The sequence below is a fragment of the Macaca fascicularis genome, chromosome 2 (assembly GCF_037993035.2).
Source record: "Macaca fascicularis isolate 582-1 chromosome 2, T2T-MFA8v1.1".
Classification (NCBI taxonomy): Eukaryota; Metazoa; Chordata; class Mammalia; order Primates; family Cercopithecidae; genus Macaca; species Macaca fascicularis.
Genome location: NC_088376.1, coordinates 56835437 through 56849649, shown reverse-complemented (window position 1 = coordinate 56849649; position 14213 = coordinate 56835437).

The window sequence follows — 14213 nt, the reverse complement described above, 5'->3', positions numbered from 1 at the left end:
TTTATGCTGCTGTAGCAGAATATTTGAGACTGAGTAATGTATAATGAACAGGCATTTATTGCTAACAATTCTGGAGCCTGGGAAGTCTAAGACTGAGGGGCTGGCATTTGGATAGGGTCTTCTTGCTTCTTCATCCCATGACAGAAGGTAGATTAGCAATTGTAGTCTATTTTCTTTATTTTTGTTTTAAAACACCTAACTACTTAATTGTCCATCTTCCCCAGGGGTGCCCTGTGAACTTGAAGATCCACTTTCCTATAGTTTCTTATTTCCATAATGTATTTTATATCTATGGTAGGGTTTCTAGATAAAGATAAAATACCAGTTAAAATTACTGTCAGAGAATTTCAGACTAGGTACCATATATTTTTGTATGCTGAATCTGGCAGCCATATCTTATAACTAATTCATTGGAAAGGAGGAAAGGGATGAGTTACTCCTTATTGGGCAAGCCATCTTGTTTATGTAGATTAATGTAATAACACTGGAAGATAAAATATTCCCATGGTTAGCATCATAGATGAATTCAAAAGTGTTTTCTAACTCATTTATTTAAAACTGTATATTCTAAACCTATTTCATTCAGAGCGTAAATCCAAACATATTCAGTGTGATTCCTATGGTTTCTTTCCCCACGGTAAGATTATCACTAGAATAGCTTTTAGAAAGTTTGTCTTATCATTTGAAATTAAGATGCACCACTAAAGATACATTTTCTTAAGTATTAAAATGTTTTTTAAATAGAAATCTTTCTGTCGGAGTGTAGTGTCTCACACCTGTAATCTCAGTACTTCTGGAGGCTGAGGCAGGAGGATTATTCAAACCCAGGAGTTCAAGACCAGCCTGGGTAACATAGTGAGACTGTGTCTTTACAAAAAACACACAAATAAACAAAAATCCTAGCTGAGCATGGTGGTCTATGCCTGTAGTCCTACCTACTTGGGAGGCTGAGGCAGGAGGATTGCATGAGCCCGGATCCAGGAGTTTGAGGCTGCAGTGAGCTATGGTTGCATCACTGCATTCCAGCCTGGGCAACAGAGTAAGAGCATGTCTTAAAAAAAAAAAAGGAATCTTTCCAAAGTGTATTTCACACTAGATTACTCACTTAAAGGTGATATATTGAACATGACTTCCTCTGGAAAAATTAGTGTTATTATTATTAATATAAATTATTTCAACTTTTAATATGTAATGTACTCCCAAAGTCTGCTGATGTGTATAGAACTATTTTTCCTATCTGTAAACAGTCTCACTATGCTATGCTCTTGTGATTTCTGCATGCTGCCATTTGCTGTCCTCTGTGAACACCTCTGGGAGATATATTTCATCACCAGCAGTGAGCCTCAACTCCTAAGTTGTAGCCTTAATTTCAAAACAGTTGTGTGGGTGAAGAACTGAGGAAAGCTCATTTATGGATTCAAGTGTATTGCTTTGTGCCAGCTACTTTTCTTGTAGCTACTTCAGAGGGCTGCTGGCACTTCCAGGACTGTGCTTTGTTCTTTATACGTGAGCTTTGTTAGGTATTGAAGTGCTGCTCTGTGTTTGTCAGTATTACTTCTCAAGATGTGTCCTATAGGACAAAAGTTCTATAAAATGTTAATAGGTGCATCCCCCCCGCCCAAAAAAAAAAAAAAACTTTCCATGATTGAAACAGTGTGCTAAAAAATGTTATGCTTGTAAAAAGTTAAAGTCTTCTTTACAGGGATTTTCATATGCTAACATGGAATATAAATCCTTGGGTGTTTAAAATGGTATATAGAGCATTTTGATCTTATCTGTGCATGTAATCACTTTGGTGGAAGATCTCACTGGACACGTTGTGCAATTTTGTTATGATTTACAGTTGCCACATTAACATGGGAGTGTTACACAGAAATAAAAATCTTAAGCATGACGTAAGTTTTTCCATTCTAAAAACTTAGGGGAGAAGGGAAAGAAATGTGGCAAAATGATTTCTAATAGGGATAAAATTAATGTCTTTCATACATTCAAATCCTTATTTCTTGGAGATAGTTCTTTGAAAATAATAAATAGCAAGTGTACAAGTCTTTAGGACATTAATCAGGGGACAGGTTTCTCCTTTAGAAATAAGAGGTTATGTTTCTGAATGCTAATGCATTAAAAAGGAGTGACATGTCAAGGTTTACAACCCACAAAACATAATAACAGAACTCCTTCCTGCTCTCTGGACAAATTCAATGAGAAGATAAAACAAAAGTGAAATAGAATTAAATGCCCCAAATAGAAACTTCAGGAAACAGGCCAAATATTAAACTTGCTTCTTTTTCCTTTTGAAACTGCCACTTTTTTTCTCTTTCTGCTCTTAAAAATATTTAGTTTAGATGAATATTATTGCTTGTAATCAAATGTCTTGATATTATTTTGACATTTCTGGTAGTCTTTACTACTGAGTATTGAAGGAAAGGACTTTTGCATTTGTTGAAATGAACACATTAATATTTAGCTTAAACATGTGTGCCATTTGCCTTTGCCTAAAGACTCAAACACATTAAAAATATATATATTTTTTATTACTTCTGTTATAAAACATCTAATCATATGTAACAATGCTCTCCATTATCTGTTCTGTCTCATAGCCTAGCATCAGTGATATTTATATATTTTTATAACTTAGCATCATTGATAAATTGTAACTTGGATATTTAACCTAATTTGTGTTATATTTAATTTAATCTGTGTTTAGACACTTGTTACAAAGGCAAATCCATAATTGCCTGCCACTATTTTTGTGCCTACTGGACTCTATATATTAGATTCATTTGTGTGGACAGGTTAATTTTAATAATAATACCTAACACATATGTCAGCTATACTTCTCAAATGTTTTATACACATTATTTAATTTTCACAGCAATGTGAGATGGGTAATTTCATGATTTTCATTTTACAGATGAGAAAACTAAGGCATATTTGTCCAAAGTCCCACAGTAAGTCACAGAGTACAGACATTAACCCAAGTAGTCTGATTCCAGAGGCTCCTCTTAATAACCATTAAGAATGGAAAGATGAGAATGATACTTGGGTTACTTCATGAGATTGTAATCCTGCACTTCTACAACCTTCTAGAGGGTTTTCCAAAAGTAACAAAATCACTGAACTGCATATTATCTTCTTCACCAAAATAAGTAGATGAGGTCTGGAATCTCAATTAATATTAGTGAAATGCTGACTTTATCTGTAGCCAATGTCTTTATTTTCTGGAATAAGAACAAAGAGTATCCTAAATCCTACGTGGGGTATAGACTCTGTCTCACTGTTCTTTAATATCCCACAATGCCAAGTGCTTAGTAATTATTCAACAATTACCTGCTGAATGGTCTTCACTTTATTGATGAAATTGAGGCTCAGAGAGTTGAAGACCTTGATCAAGTTACATAGTAAGTGGCAAAAATCCCACCCATGGTTGCAGGTCCACTTCATTTTTCACTCTACTACACAGACACTCAGCATTCACTTAATGAGTTAATAATTTATAGAAATTTAAATCATTGGAATTAATGAAAACCATATTTATTATTTCTCAGACCCATTGTGATCATACTAGAATATACACAAATATCCTTATTACAGTGCTGAAAGATCTGATTTGCTACTGGTTCCTAAACAAATGGCTCTCCAGGTGTATTAGAGCCAATTCCCAGTAGGCACTTTGTCTCTTCCTCATAGAACACCCCTACGTTAATGAAAGTGGGACAAATCCTCTCCATAGCATCTCAAGCAGAGTCTTAAGTTGTGGTAAATGAATGCTTCTCCTATTTTCCTTTGAAAAAGCTAATGAATTATGATAAACTGTTCAGTGTTCATAGGCCCACACATCCTAACCTCTTCTCTGACAATGTATTTATCCAAGTCACTTTGAAAAGTGCTTGTTTCCAAACAAGAACCAATTATATGGAAACACATTGTTAAAAATTAAACTGAGGTGCAGTAAAAATTTTATAAGCGTTTATTTGAGCAAACTGCTATTTATGAATTGGGCAGTTGCAAACCATGGTTTGTCGTTGTGGCTCTACCTAAAGGGCTTGAAGAAAAAGCTTTTGGAACGTAAAAGTGGAGGCAATACAAAAAAACAATGATTTGTTACAGCTATATAGGTGGAAAGTTCTATTTACGTAATTAGAGGTAAATTGGTGGTTTCTGGTGATTAAGTTTAGATTTTGTTTTCCTCTAAGTCAATCATTTACAAGAAATGCATTTGAGTCTGGTTTTGGTTTGCTTGGGTAGGAACCCAGGACATTAAAACTACTTCAGTCTGATAACCTTCTATTTATTTTAAGACTTTCTACATGTCTTATCAACCTGAATCTTTTTTTTTTTTTTTAAACTCTGTCAGATGGAGAACAACTTGCCTCTTGGTAAGTCTTTTTCCTTTTTCTTTCCATTGCCTACCTACTATTACTGATGTAATCATTTTCATATATATGTATATATCTACACACACATATATATGAGCAATACACACACACACGTATATACATATATTTTACTTTTGGCAATTTTTTATAAGTTTCTGTTCTTTTATGTCTCTGAGTCTTATCCATGCTGATATTAAGAAGGCCAAAAATGCAGTCATCACACTTTTAAACATTTCCTTATTGATAATGATTTTGGAAACAAAATGGTTGTCTTTTTCTTTTTTATGCAGAATTGTATGCAAAAGATTTCAGGAAAATTTCTGAAATGTACTATATATAATGAAGTGTTTTAGTGTCATTGACTTTGCAATCAGACTAAACTTAGATTAGAATTTTGGGTCTAAAACATTACCATGTGACCCTGAACAAGTTACTTAACTGTTCTACACCTTAGTTTCCTTATCTGTAAAATGGTGTTAATAATCAAATTGTCTCATAGACCTGTGAGAATTCAATAAAATAATGCATGAAAAGTGCTCAGTATAGTACCAGCTTATACTATATATAAGTATTAATTACTTACATCTTCCATACTGATTGACACAATGAATAGATCTTATCAGATCTCTCAAGTGGGAAGTGTCATGTGGACCCAGAAGTTATGGTGAAATATTCCCAATATAATAGGAAAAAAATACTTACTGAAAAGACATATCTATAGGAACTTTGCAAGCATGTAAATAAGTGTCAGTGGTACCGGGTACCATTCAATGTGATACACATACACACACACACACACACAGAGAAAAATTGCTAAGTGCAGCAACAATAACACAAAGTAAATAATATAAAGACTACCATATTATATTTTGAGAACTAATATCTTTATAATCATGTGTACTTAGGTGTGATTTATGCCTTTAGTTCTACTTGCCACATTAAATTGGAATTATAACTCTGCTTGTTAATACTAATATAGCATTTTGTTTTTGTGGCTGAAATAATATATTTGTTAACTGCCCATGCTACAACTAAATTAGGAAAGTAAGAAGTAATTTTCATTTGGGTAAGGAAGAAAACTGGTAGTGGGCACGGCTCCCTTGCTTTTTATTCTTGCTGGAGTATGATAGACAACCTAAACTTGTAGGTGCTGCCTCCTCTAACCCCCGTGGCTTTTCTATGCTTGACTTTCCTCAAAAATATGTTTTCTTGTTTTAGCAAGCTAATGGGTACACAAACATTTATAGGTTTATTTTAGTACTAGCATCCAAAAATCTATTAGGTAATTTCCTAGTTGAAAAAAAAAGGTAGCTGCTGGGGGTGTAAATGTTAAAGATCAAATCTTTCAGACTTTTATTGCCCATCTCCTAACCTAGTTTGTCTTAGTCTCGAACACTTTGTTGAGAAACTACTTATGAAATGCTCTACAAAACACTTGCTTTTAAAGAATCCCCTTTCCTCAAGATAGGGCGACCGTATTTACCAAATAAATATTAGTAGTTATGACTATACAAAGATTTTACTTCTGGGTGTGATAAGCACTCTCAGAAGTGATGTATTAGACACTTAAAACATTTTCAAGTTTTATGGCAGTTATTTCCAAATTTGTGTGGTTTTTAGTATATTGACAAGATTATGTGTTGATCACCATTATCTAATTCCAAGACTTTTTCATCAGCTCACAAAGAAACCCTATACTCATTAGTAATCACTTCCTATTTTCTCCTTCCACCAGCCCCTGGCAATCACTAATCTACTTCCTGCCTCTATGGATTTGCCTATGCTGGACATTTCCTAAAAATGCAATTATATAACACGTGGTCATTTGTGTCTGACTTATTTCACTTAGCATAATGTTTTCAAGGTTCACCATGTTGGAGTATGTGTCAGTACTTTATTTTTGATGGCTGAATAATCCATTGTATGGATGTACCACCTTTTGTTTATCCAGACATCAGTTGATGGAGATTAGGTTCTTTATATTTTTTTGGCTGTTAGAAATGCTGCTGCTCTGAACTTTATAAGGTATGAACATATGTTTAAATTATCTTGGGTATACACCTAGGCTCAGAGTTGCTGGGTCATATTGAAACACTGTTGAACTTTTTCAGGAACTGGCAAACAGTATTCTACAGCGGCTGCACCCTTTTACATTCCTATTTACAATATGTGGTGAATTGAGAATAAACAATTCAGGAAGGGAAAATGGAAACAGGGACAGTTTTTTTCTTAATCTTCTAATTTATGGGTAAAAATGGGAAATTATTTTAAATCAAGATGATCCACAAATAATATCTAGGACATATTTCTATTAACTCTTCACCATCATCCTTAGGGCTTTTCATGGTGCTGATACCTAACTTTATGGGTTGTATATGAACTTCTCTCATCAGGTTGAGGACAATAACAGTTCAAATTTCATGGATTAGCTCACCTGGTCTATTCTTTCTCCCTGCCCAATCCTTTTCTCTCTATTTCTGTGAATATTATTTAATTCTATTAATTACAAGACTCAACTTAGATGCTGTCAAAGTCTTTCCTGACAAATCCAACTTCTGGACAGATATAACTTTTATCCATCTACTACCTGGTCTACCCATTTTGGTCTTAATCATACTGCTTAATACCAGTCGTTTTGTTCATGACTATATGTGCTTTGTAGCTCTGAAGACAGCGCTGCATGTAATATTTCTTTTGCTTTTCCAAGGTGTATATTCTAATATTTTGATTACCATATATTCAGTAAATAGTGAGATGACTGGTTTTAAAAAATTATTGGGAATTACCATTTTTTGAACATTTCTTATGTGCTAGGTTCTAAATTAGGGGGTTATCAGTTAATCTTCATCGCAATCTTATGAACTGGGCTATTTATAATTTTTTTTGTTCTTTTGAAGATATTGAAACTTAGATGGATTTCCCCCAAATCACATGGCCAGTAAATGACAGAGGTGGGGTTTGAGTCCAGATCTGATTCCACCATGTTATAGAGATTTGTTAAATTTTAAAGATTTCAATAAACTATTTAGAAAAACTCTTTGAAACACAGTAGATTTTTATGCATCTGGAATTGTTTAAATATGAGAGTCCTAGAAGCAGGGAAAATAACTATGTAAGTCTTTGAGACTCTTTGCAATGTTTAGAATCTCAGTTTAACAGGTGATGCTAAGTTCATTTTATTTTTTACTCAACAGAAGCTACTTAAGAGAAAAAAGATCTGATTTTGAATATTAACATAAAGCTATTAAATGCTAATTTTCTTTACAAAGTATTAAAAATTCTGGATCAGTGCTTACAGTCTAGCAAGTGTACATGCTATAAAGCACCTGTCTACTGCAGTATAAATGTAGTTTTCACAGTGACCAAAGATAATTTTTCTGTTATTGTAAGTATGTTGACACTGTTTTTATATCATCTTTGGTTTGTAATGATGACTCATGAAAGTCTCCACATATGAATACAAATATCAACATAATTCACATATTTATAATTTTGAAAGAACAAGGAAAGCACCGTGATATTGTAGAAACATCATTGTACTTGGAGGAGGAGATCTGGGCTTTGTCCTCATGTTGCCATAAGGTATGTATGTAGATCTGGATAACCCATTCAATCTCTCTAGAGCCAAGTCTCTTCAGTAATAAAATTATAGGGTTGGATCAGGTGATCTACAGGGTCTTTCCGATTTTAAGGTTAACAATCATCGTGATGAGGGAATACTAGAGAACAAACACTACACTAAAGAGGTTGTGCATGCTCTGAGCTGCCTTTTAGAAAATTAGCAATAGTCTTTAAATCAATCATAAATGAGAGGACAGAGCTGCAATGTGTGAATTGAAATGCTTCTTGGTCTTAATTTTAGGGTATGTTTCTGACACTTCAGGCTGGTTTAAATGGCTCTGAGTGCCCTAATGCCACACAAAGCTCAGATCAGTCTAATCATTATAAAACCTTCACAGATGTGCATGGGAAAGATTTTCTGTGGAAGTTGGAAAAATGAAACTGTAAATGCCTTCCAGCTGGCATGCTTAAATGTACTTCATCTCATTGGAGACATGTTCAGGTTAATTTCAGTTGATGACTGATAGCTCATCCAAATGTTACTCAAGATAATGTGAAGCAATTTTTCTTAGTGATGAACTCAGATAAGGGGATGATTATTGAAAAACATGTAGCTAACATTTGTCAATTGAAAAAAAATGATATCATTACAAAAATACAAAACTAAATTATATAATCTCTTAAAAAGAAGAAAGACTCAAGGTCGTCATGTAAAAAGCATAAGGGTAATTACACACATGCATATGGTGTACATTTTAGTTAAGTTCTGAGGGAGTTAACACCTTCGAGCCCAGTTGGTTTAGGTCATGCCATTTACATCCTGCTGTTCACAATAATGATGATAAGAAATGGGCTGCCTGCTATCACTAAATGCCAGCTATAGACCATATGGCAACAAGGCAACATCAAATTGAAAAAAATAACTATCTCAACATTTAACAAACTTGATGGTTTAAGATATGCAATCTATTACACATTTTCTCAACTCTTTTAAATTCATGTTCTAGTCCTTGCTACTGGCTGCGTTTCAGCTGTGTCTTGTGAATGTGAAAACAAACAGCATGCATCTTAGTCTGTATTTTGTTGCACATAAGAGAATACCTGAAACTGGGTCATTTACAAAGAAAAGAAATTTATTTCACACGGTTATGGAGGCTAGGAAGTCCAAGGTTTAGGGGCTGTATCTGGTGAGAGCCTTTTTGATAGTGGGGACTCTGAAGAGTCCCAAAGAGACTCAGGGTATCACATGGTGAGGAGGCTGAACATGTTAGCTCAAGTCTCTCTTTAGCTTTGCATAAAGTCAGCAGTCTTACTCCCATGATAACTCATTAATCCATTTACCCATTAATGGATGAAGCCATCCATGAGAGCAGAGACCTCATGACCCAATTAGCCCTAAGTTAATCACCTCTTAAGCACTGGGATTAAATTTCAACATAAGTTTTTAAGGAGACACATGTCCAAACCATAGCAGACTGTTAACAGAATCAGATAAACTGGAATCTATGTTGGTTATTTTGGATGATTTCCTTCATTACACGATAACCACGCTCTTTATCGATGTCAGAATTCCAGAAAGAAAAACATAAATTAATGATGATGGTTGGTTGAGAACTTGTCTTAGTGAACAATTGATAAGCAGATTCAGGGCTTTGTGATTAAAAGCAATACATTTCTAACAAAAACAATACATATTTTAAGGAAAATTAAATACATCATAAATATAATTTTATTTGGAATTGAATTAATTGGTTGCCCTAACCACTCCAGTCATCACATTTTTTGTATCAATTTCATAGTTACTCCACAAACCTTTTGGCATACACAAATTAAAAGTAGCATACTTTGCACAGTCTAATGAGTGATTTCCTCTTCTGTAAAATTAGCCTACATGCTTCAAAGGTCTGTGCAGCTTCAGCAGATTATGGTTCTAAAGTACGCTGTTCACAATGAAGTGAAAGATTCAAAATGAACTCATCCCACTTTCTCACTTCTACAAAACATTGTTTGGAGTTTTGTTGGATTTTCAAGTGCCTTTTGAGGCTGTTTTCGTCTGACTTCAAAAGCCAGTCCCAGACTTAGTTTTTACTGATTTCAAAAAGGCGTCACTGACTGTATAATATTGGTTAAAATTACTTTTTTGTTAAAGAAAGTTTAATAACTTCAAATTCTACTTGAATATTTCAGAATATCATTCTCAAGATAAATGTTCAGAAATTTCTACTTTATATCTTTAGAAACATTATCCATTGGAGTTTTCCTGCAACTCACATTTAAATGTATAAAATAGAAGGCCCTTGAGGCTATTTGCATCTGTGCAGAATTTTTTAAATTTTTTTGTGAGCAGCAATGCATTTTTGAAAGTATTTAAAGTGAAACTGAATTCATTTAAATGGCATTAGGGTTTTGTAAAATCTCTTTGTATTTTCATGTTTAAATCCCATGATGAAAACCAATTTCAGGTATCAGAGCATCAGGAGGGATAGGTGGAAAAGTGAGGGACACAGCCCTGGGTAACAGACCTTTTAATTATACAGCAGAGTGAAAAATTCAGCTTAGAAGCCTAAACTTAAAATTAGAGCTAACAGCTAATTTGTTGAAAAGTGTTATTCAATTTTGATTTGAGTGTAAACTACTCAAGGACTTGAAAAGAGAAAGAGAAATTGTTAAGGAACACAGTAAGAACTATAGTAAAAATTCATCATTGAATTTCAGAAAAGTCATCACTTACCCACTTCAATTTTTGTCAAAGGTTTTAGAGAATGGTAGGACAACCGTTCCATTACAATGCACGTTTGTTAACTACCACTGGCAATATATGATAACGATTTTGGATCATTTGGAGAATTCTGTTCTCTTATACAGTGCTCCAATAAAAAGAACCAGGGCTCTTTAGAAAAATATTTGTTATTATGGCTGGTGTGAGGAACATATAAGAAAAGTCGGCCGGGCGCGGTGGCTCAAGCCTGTAATCCCAGCACTTTGGGAGGCCGAGACGGGTGGATCACGAGGTCAGGAGATCGAGACCATCCTGGCTAACACGGTGAAACCCCGTCTCTACTAAAAAATACAAAAAACTAGCCGGGCGAGGTGGCGGCACCTGTAGTCCCAGCTACTCCGGAGGCTGAGGCAGGAGAATGGCGGGAACCCGGGAGGCGGAGCTTGCAGTGAGCCGAGATCTGGTCACTGCGCTCCAGCCTGGGCGACAGAGCAAGACTCCGTCTCAAAAAAAAAAAAAAAAAAAAAAAAGAAAAGTCTACAGCATCTTGTAGTCTTCTTCTCACCCTCTGCTTATAAAAAGTACTCAAAAAACAAAACCATGGAGGGTTTTTCAAAGGGACACAGGAGACAAGCTCAGTGAGCTTCCAGTGGCCAAAGCTAAAAAATTTGAACAACAAAATAAATAACATAGTATTGGATTTATCAACCAATGTATAAAACAGATACACATACTTTTTATAAGTACCTATTAGAATATGTGGGTAGTACTTCTATACATAAATGAATAAATAAGTACATAAATGAAGCAGAAACAAATCTCTTGCACAAAATTATTCCAAGTAATTTATGTAGCATGTAACTTTAAAGAAAGCTGGCAAACACTGTCTCAGTCAGTTGATGAGTTTTAACATCACCAGGGTAAGTTGTGTTGATAACACGCTCCCCTTGATATGATGTGATAAGGAAGAGACATTTCACCTTTGTGATCTTGCTTTCTCAAACCCATAGTTTCAGTCTTAGAGAAAAAATATTAGACAAAGCCAATCTGAGGGACATTCTGTAGAATATATCACCACTAATCCTCAAAACTGCCAAGATCATGGAAAATATGGAAAGTCTAAAAAGAAACTTTCACAAACCAGAGGAGACAAAGGAGCCATGATGACTAAATGTAATACATACCTGGGACTGGACCTGTAACACAAAAGAGAACGGGACAATAGGAGGGAAAAAGGATGAGTTTGTGTCCTTTGTAGGGACATGGATGCAGCTGGAAACCATCATTCTTAGCAAACTATCACAGGAACAGAAAACCAAACACCGCATGTTCTCACTCATAGGTGGGAACTGAACAATGAGATCACTTGGACTCGGGAAGGGGAACATCACACACCGGGGCCTATCATGGGGAGGGGGGGGGGGAGGGATGGCACTGGGAGTTATACCTGATGTAAATGACGAGTTGATGGGTGCTGACGAGTTGATGAGTGCAGCACAGCAACATGGCACAAGTATACATATGTAACAAACCTGCACGTTATGCACATGTACCCTAGAACTTAAAGTATAATAATAATAAAAAATAAATTAAAAAAAATAGGAGGGAAAAAATGAATGAATTCTGATTTAAGTATGGAGTTTAATAATGATGTACCAGTACTGTTTATTAGTTGCACAAAACATACAACACTAATAAGACACAAACAATAGGGGAAACTAACTGTGGGGCACATGGGAACTCTCATATTTATAATTTTTTTCTGTAAATATAAAACTATTCTAAAATTAAAAGTTTAATATTCTTGGACTGTGATTGACCAAGTGTAACTGAAACCACAGAAAGCAAAACCATGGATAAAAGGAGGTTACTGCATAATTAAAGATCACATTATGTGTTACTATATGGGGATAAACGAGATCATGTTTTACATTTACCTTTTGAAGATAAGGATTCTCTAACCTATAGAAACTCCCTGCAGCAACCAATGCATTATTGAGAACTCAAGAATAAAGATAGTAATTGTGAAGTAATACTAATGATGGTAAACATTTTTAGTCTTTTACAAGTTACAACTTACTTCCATAAGTTTTATCATGTTAGAGAATGAGTGATGACTCTATAAGGCACTTTGAGCTTTGTGGCAGGGGGAAGTATAATTTGCAACAATTTATTTCTCTGATACTCATATAAACTATAGCCATCATGCAAGTCTTCTATTGCCTAGTTATTCCAAAAGTCTTTGTAAACAAGATCTAATAAAATAGAAAATGCAAAACAATAAAATAAAATAAAACAAGCAACATACCTTTTGGAAGCTTTAGAAAACACATAATCAAATTCCTTTTTTTTTAAATGGAAAGCAATTCATGTTTTAAATTGCATGCTGTTCTGAGTAATGTGATGAAATCGCGTGCCATCCCACTCTGTCCTGCCTGGCTCGTGAATCATCTCTTTGGACAGCACATCCACACTGTCTATATTACCTGCTCATTAATCACTTAGTAACTAACCGTCTTGGTTGTCAGATCAACTATTCAGCATCACAGTGCTTGTGTTCAAGTAATCCTTATTTTACTTAATAATGTTCCTAAGTAGTAATGCTAGCAATTCAGATATGCTAAAGGGAAGCAGTCAGTTGCTTCCTTTAGTGAAAACGTGAAAGTTCTTGACTTAATAAAGAAAGAAACATAATCATTTGCCAAGGTTGCTAAGACCTAGAGTAACAGCAAATATTCTATCCGTGAAGTTGTAAAGAAGAAAAAAGAAATTTGTGCTAGTTTTGTTGTCACACTTCAAAATGCAAAAGTTACAGCCCCAGTGCATAATAAATATTTAGTTAAGATGGAAAATGTGTGTATATAGGGTTTGGTACTATCTGCAGTTTCAGGATTCCACTGGGTATGTTGGAACATATCCCCCATATTCGTGTATAGACTGTATAGCTTTGACCTTAGGAAGGTTAAGCATAATTGTCCAGTTTGTTTGGTTTCTCTTGCCTGGGTCAAACCAAGAGCTCCATATGCTGAGTGATATGAATTACATTTGATGAGTCATTCTAATAAAGAAAGATAAAAATACTGAAAATATCTTTCACATGCACATGATTTGGCTTTGGAGTGTGCAGACACTGGCTGACTTACCTCAATAAGGCAAAACTGAGGACAGTAAGGCAAATTTGCTGAATGTTTATTTTCCTGAGTACACACTTTCTGAATATGAGTGAGTGATGAATTATTTTAAAATAAATTTGGACCTTAGCCCTCTTTTGAAATAAATCAGTGGTTGAAGAAAGAAGAAAACTAAAGCCAAAATGCAAATACACTTGTGAGACAGATTGACAGTGGTGGAGACTGCTGTGAGCTTTCTCTGTAGATTAAAAAAAAGATACAGTTGGCATATAATATATTGCACATTTTAAAGTGTACAATTTGGTAGTGACATATGTATGCCACCATGAAACAATCACTGCAATCAAAATAATGAACATATCCACCACCCCAAAGTATTCTATGCCCACTTGTAATCTCTCCCTCTTACCCTTCTCCATACCTCCT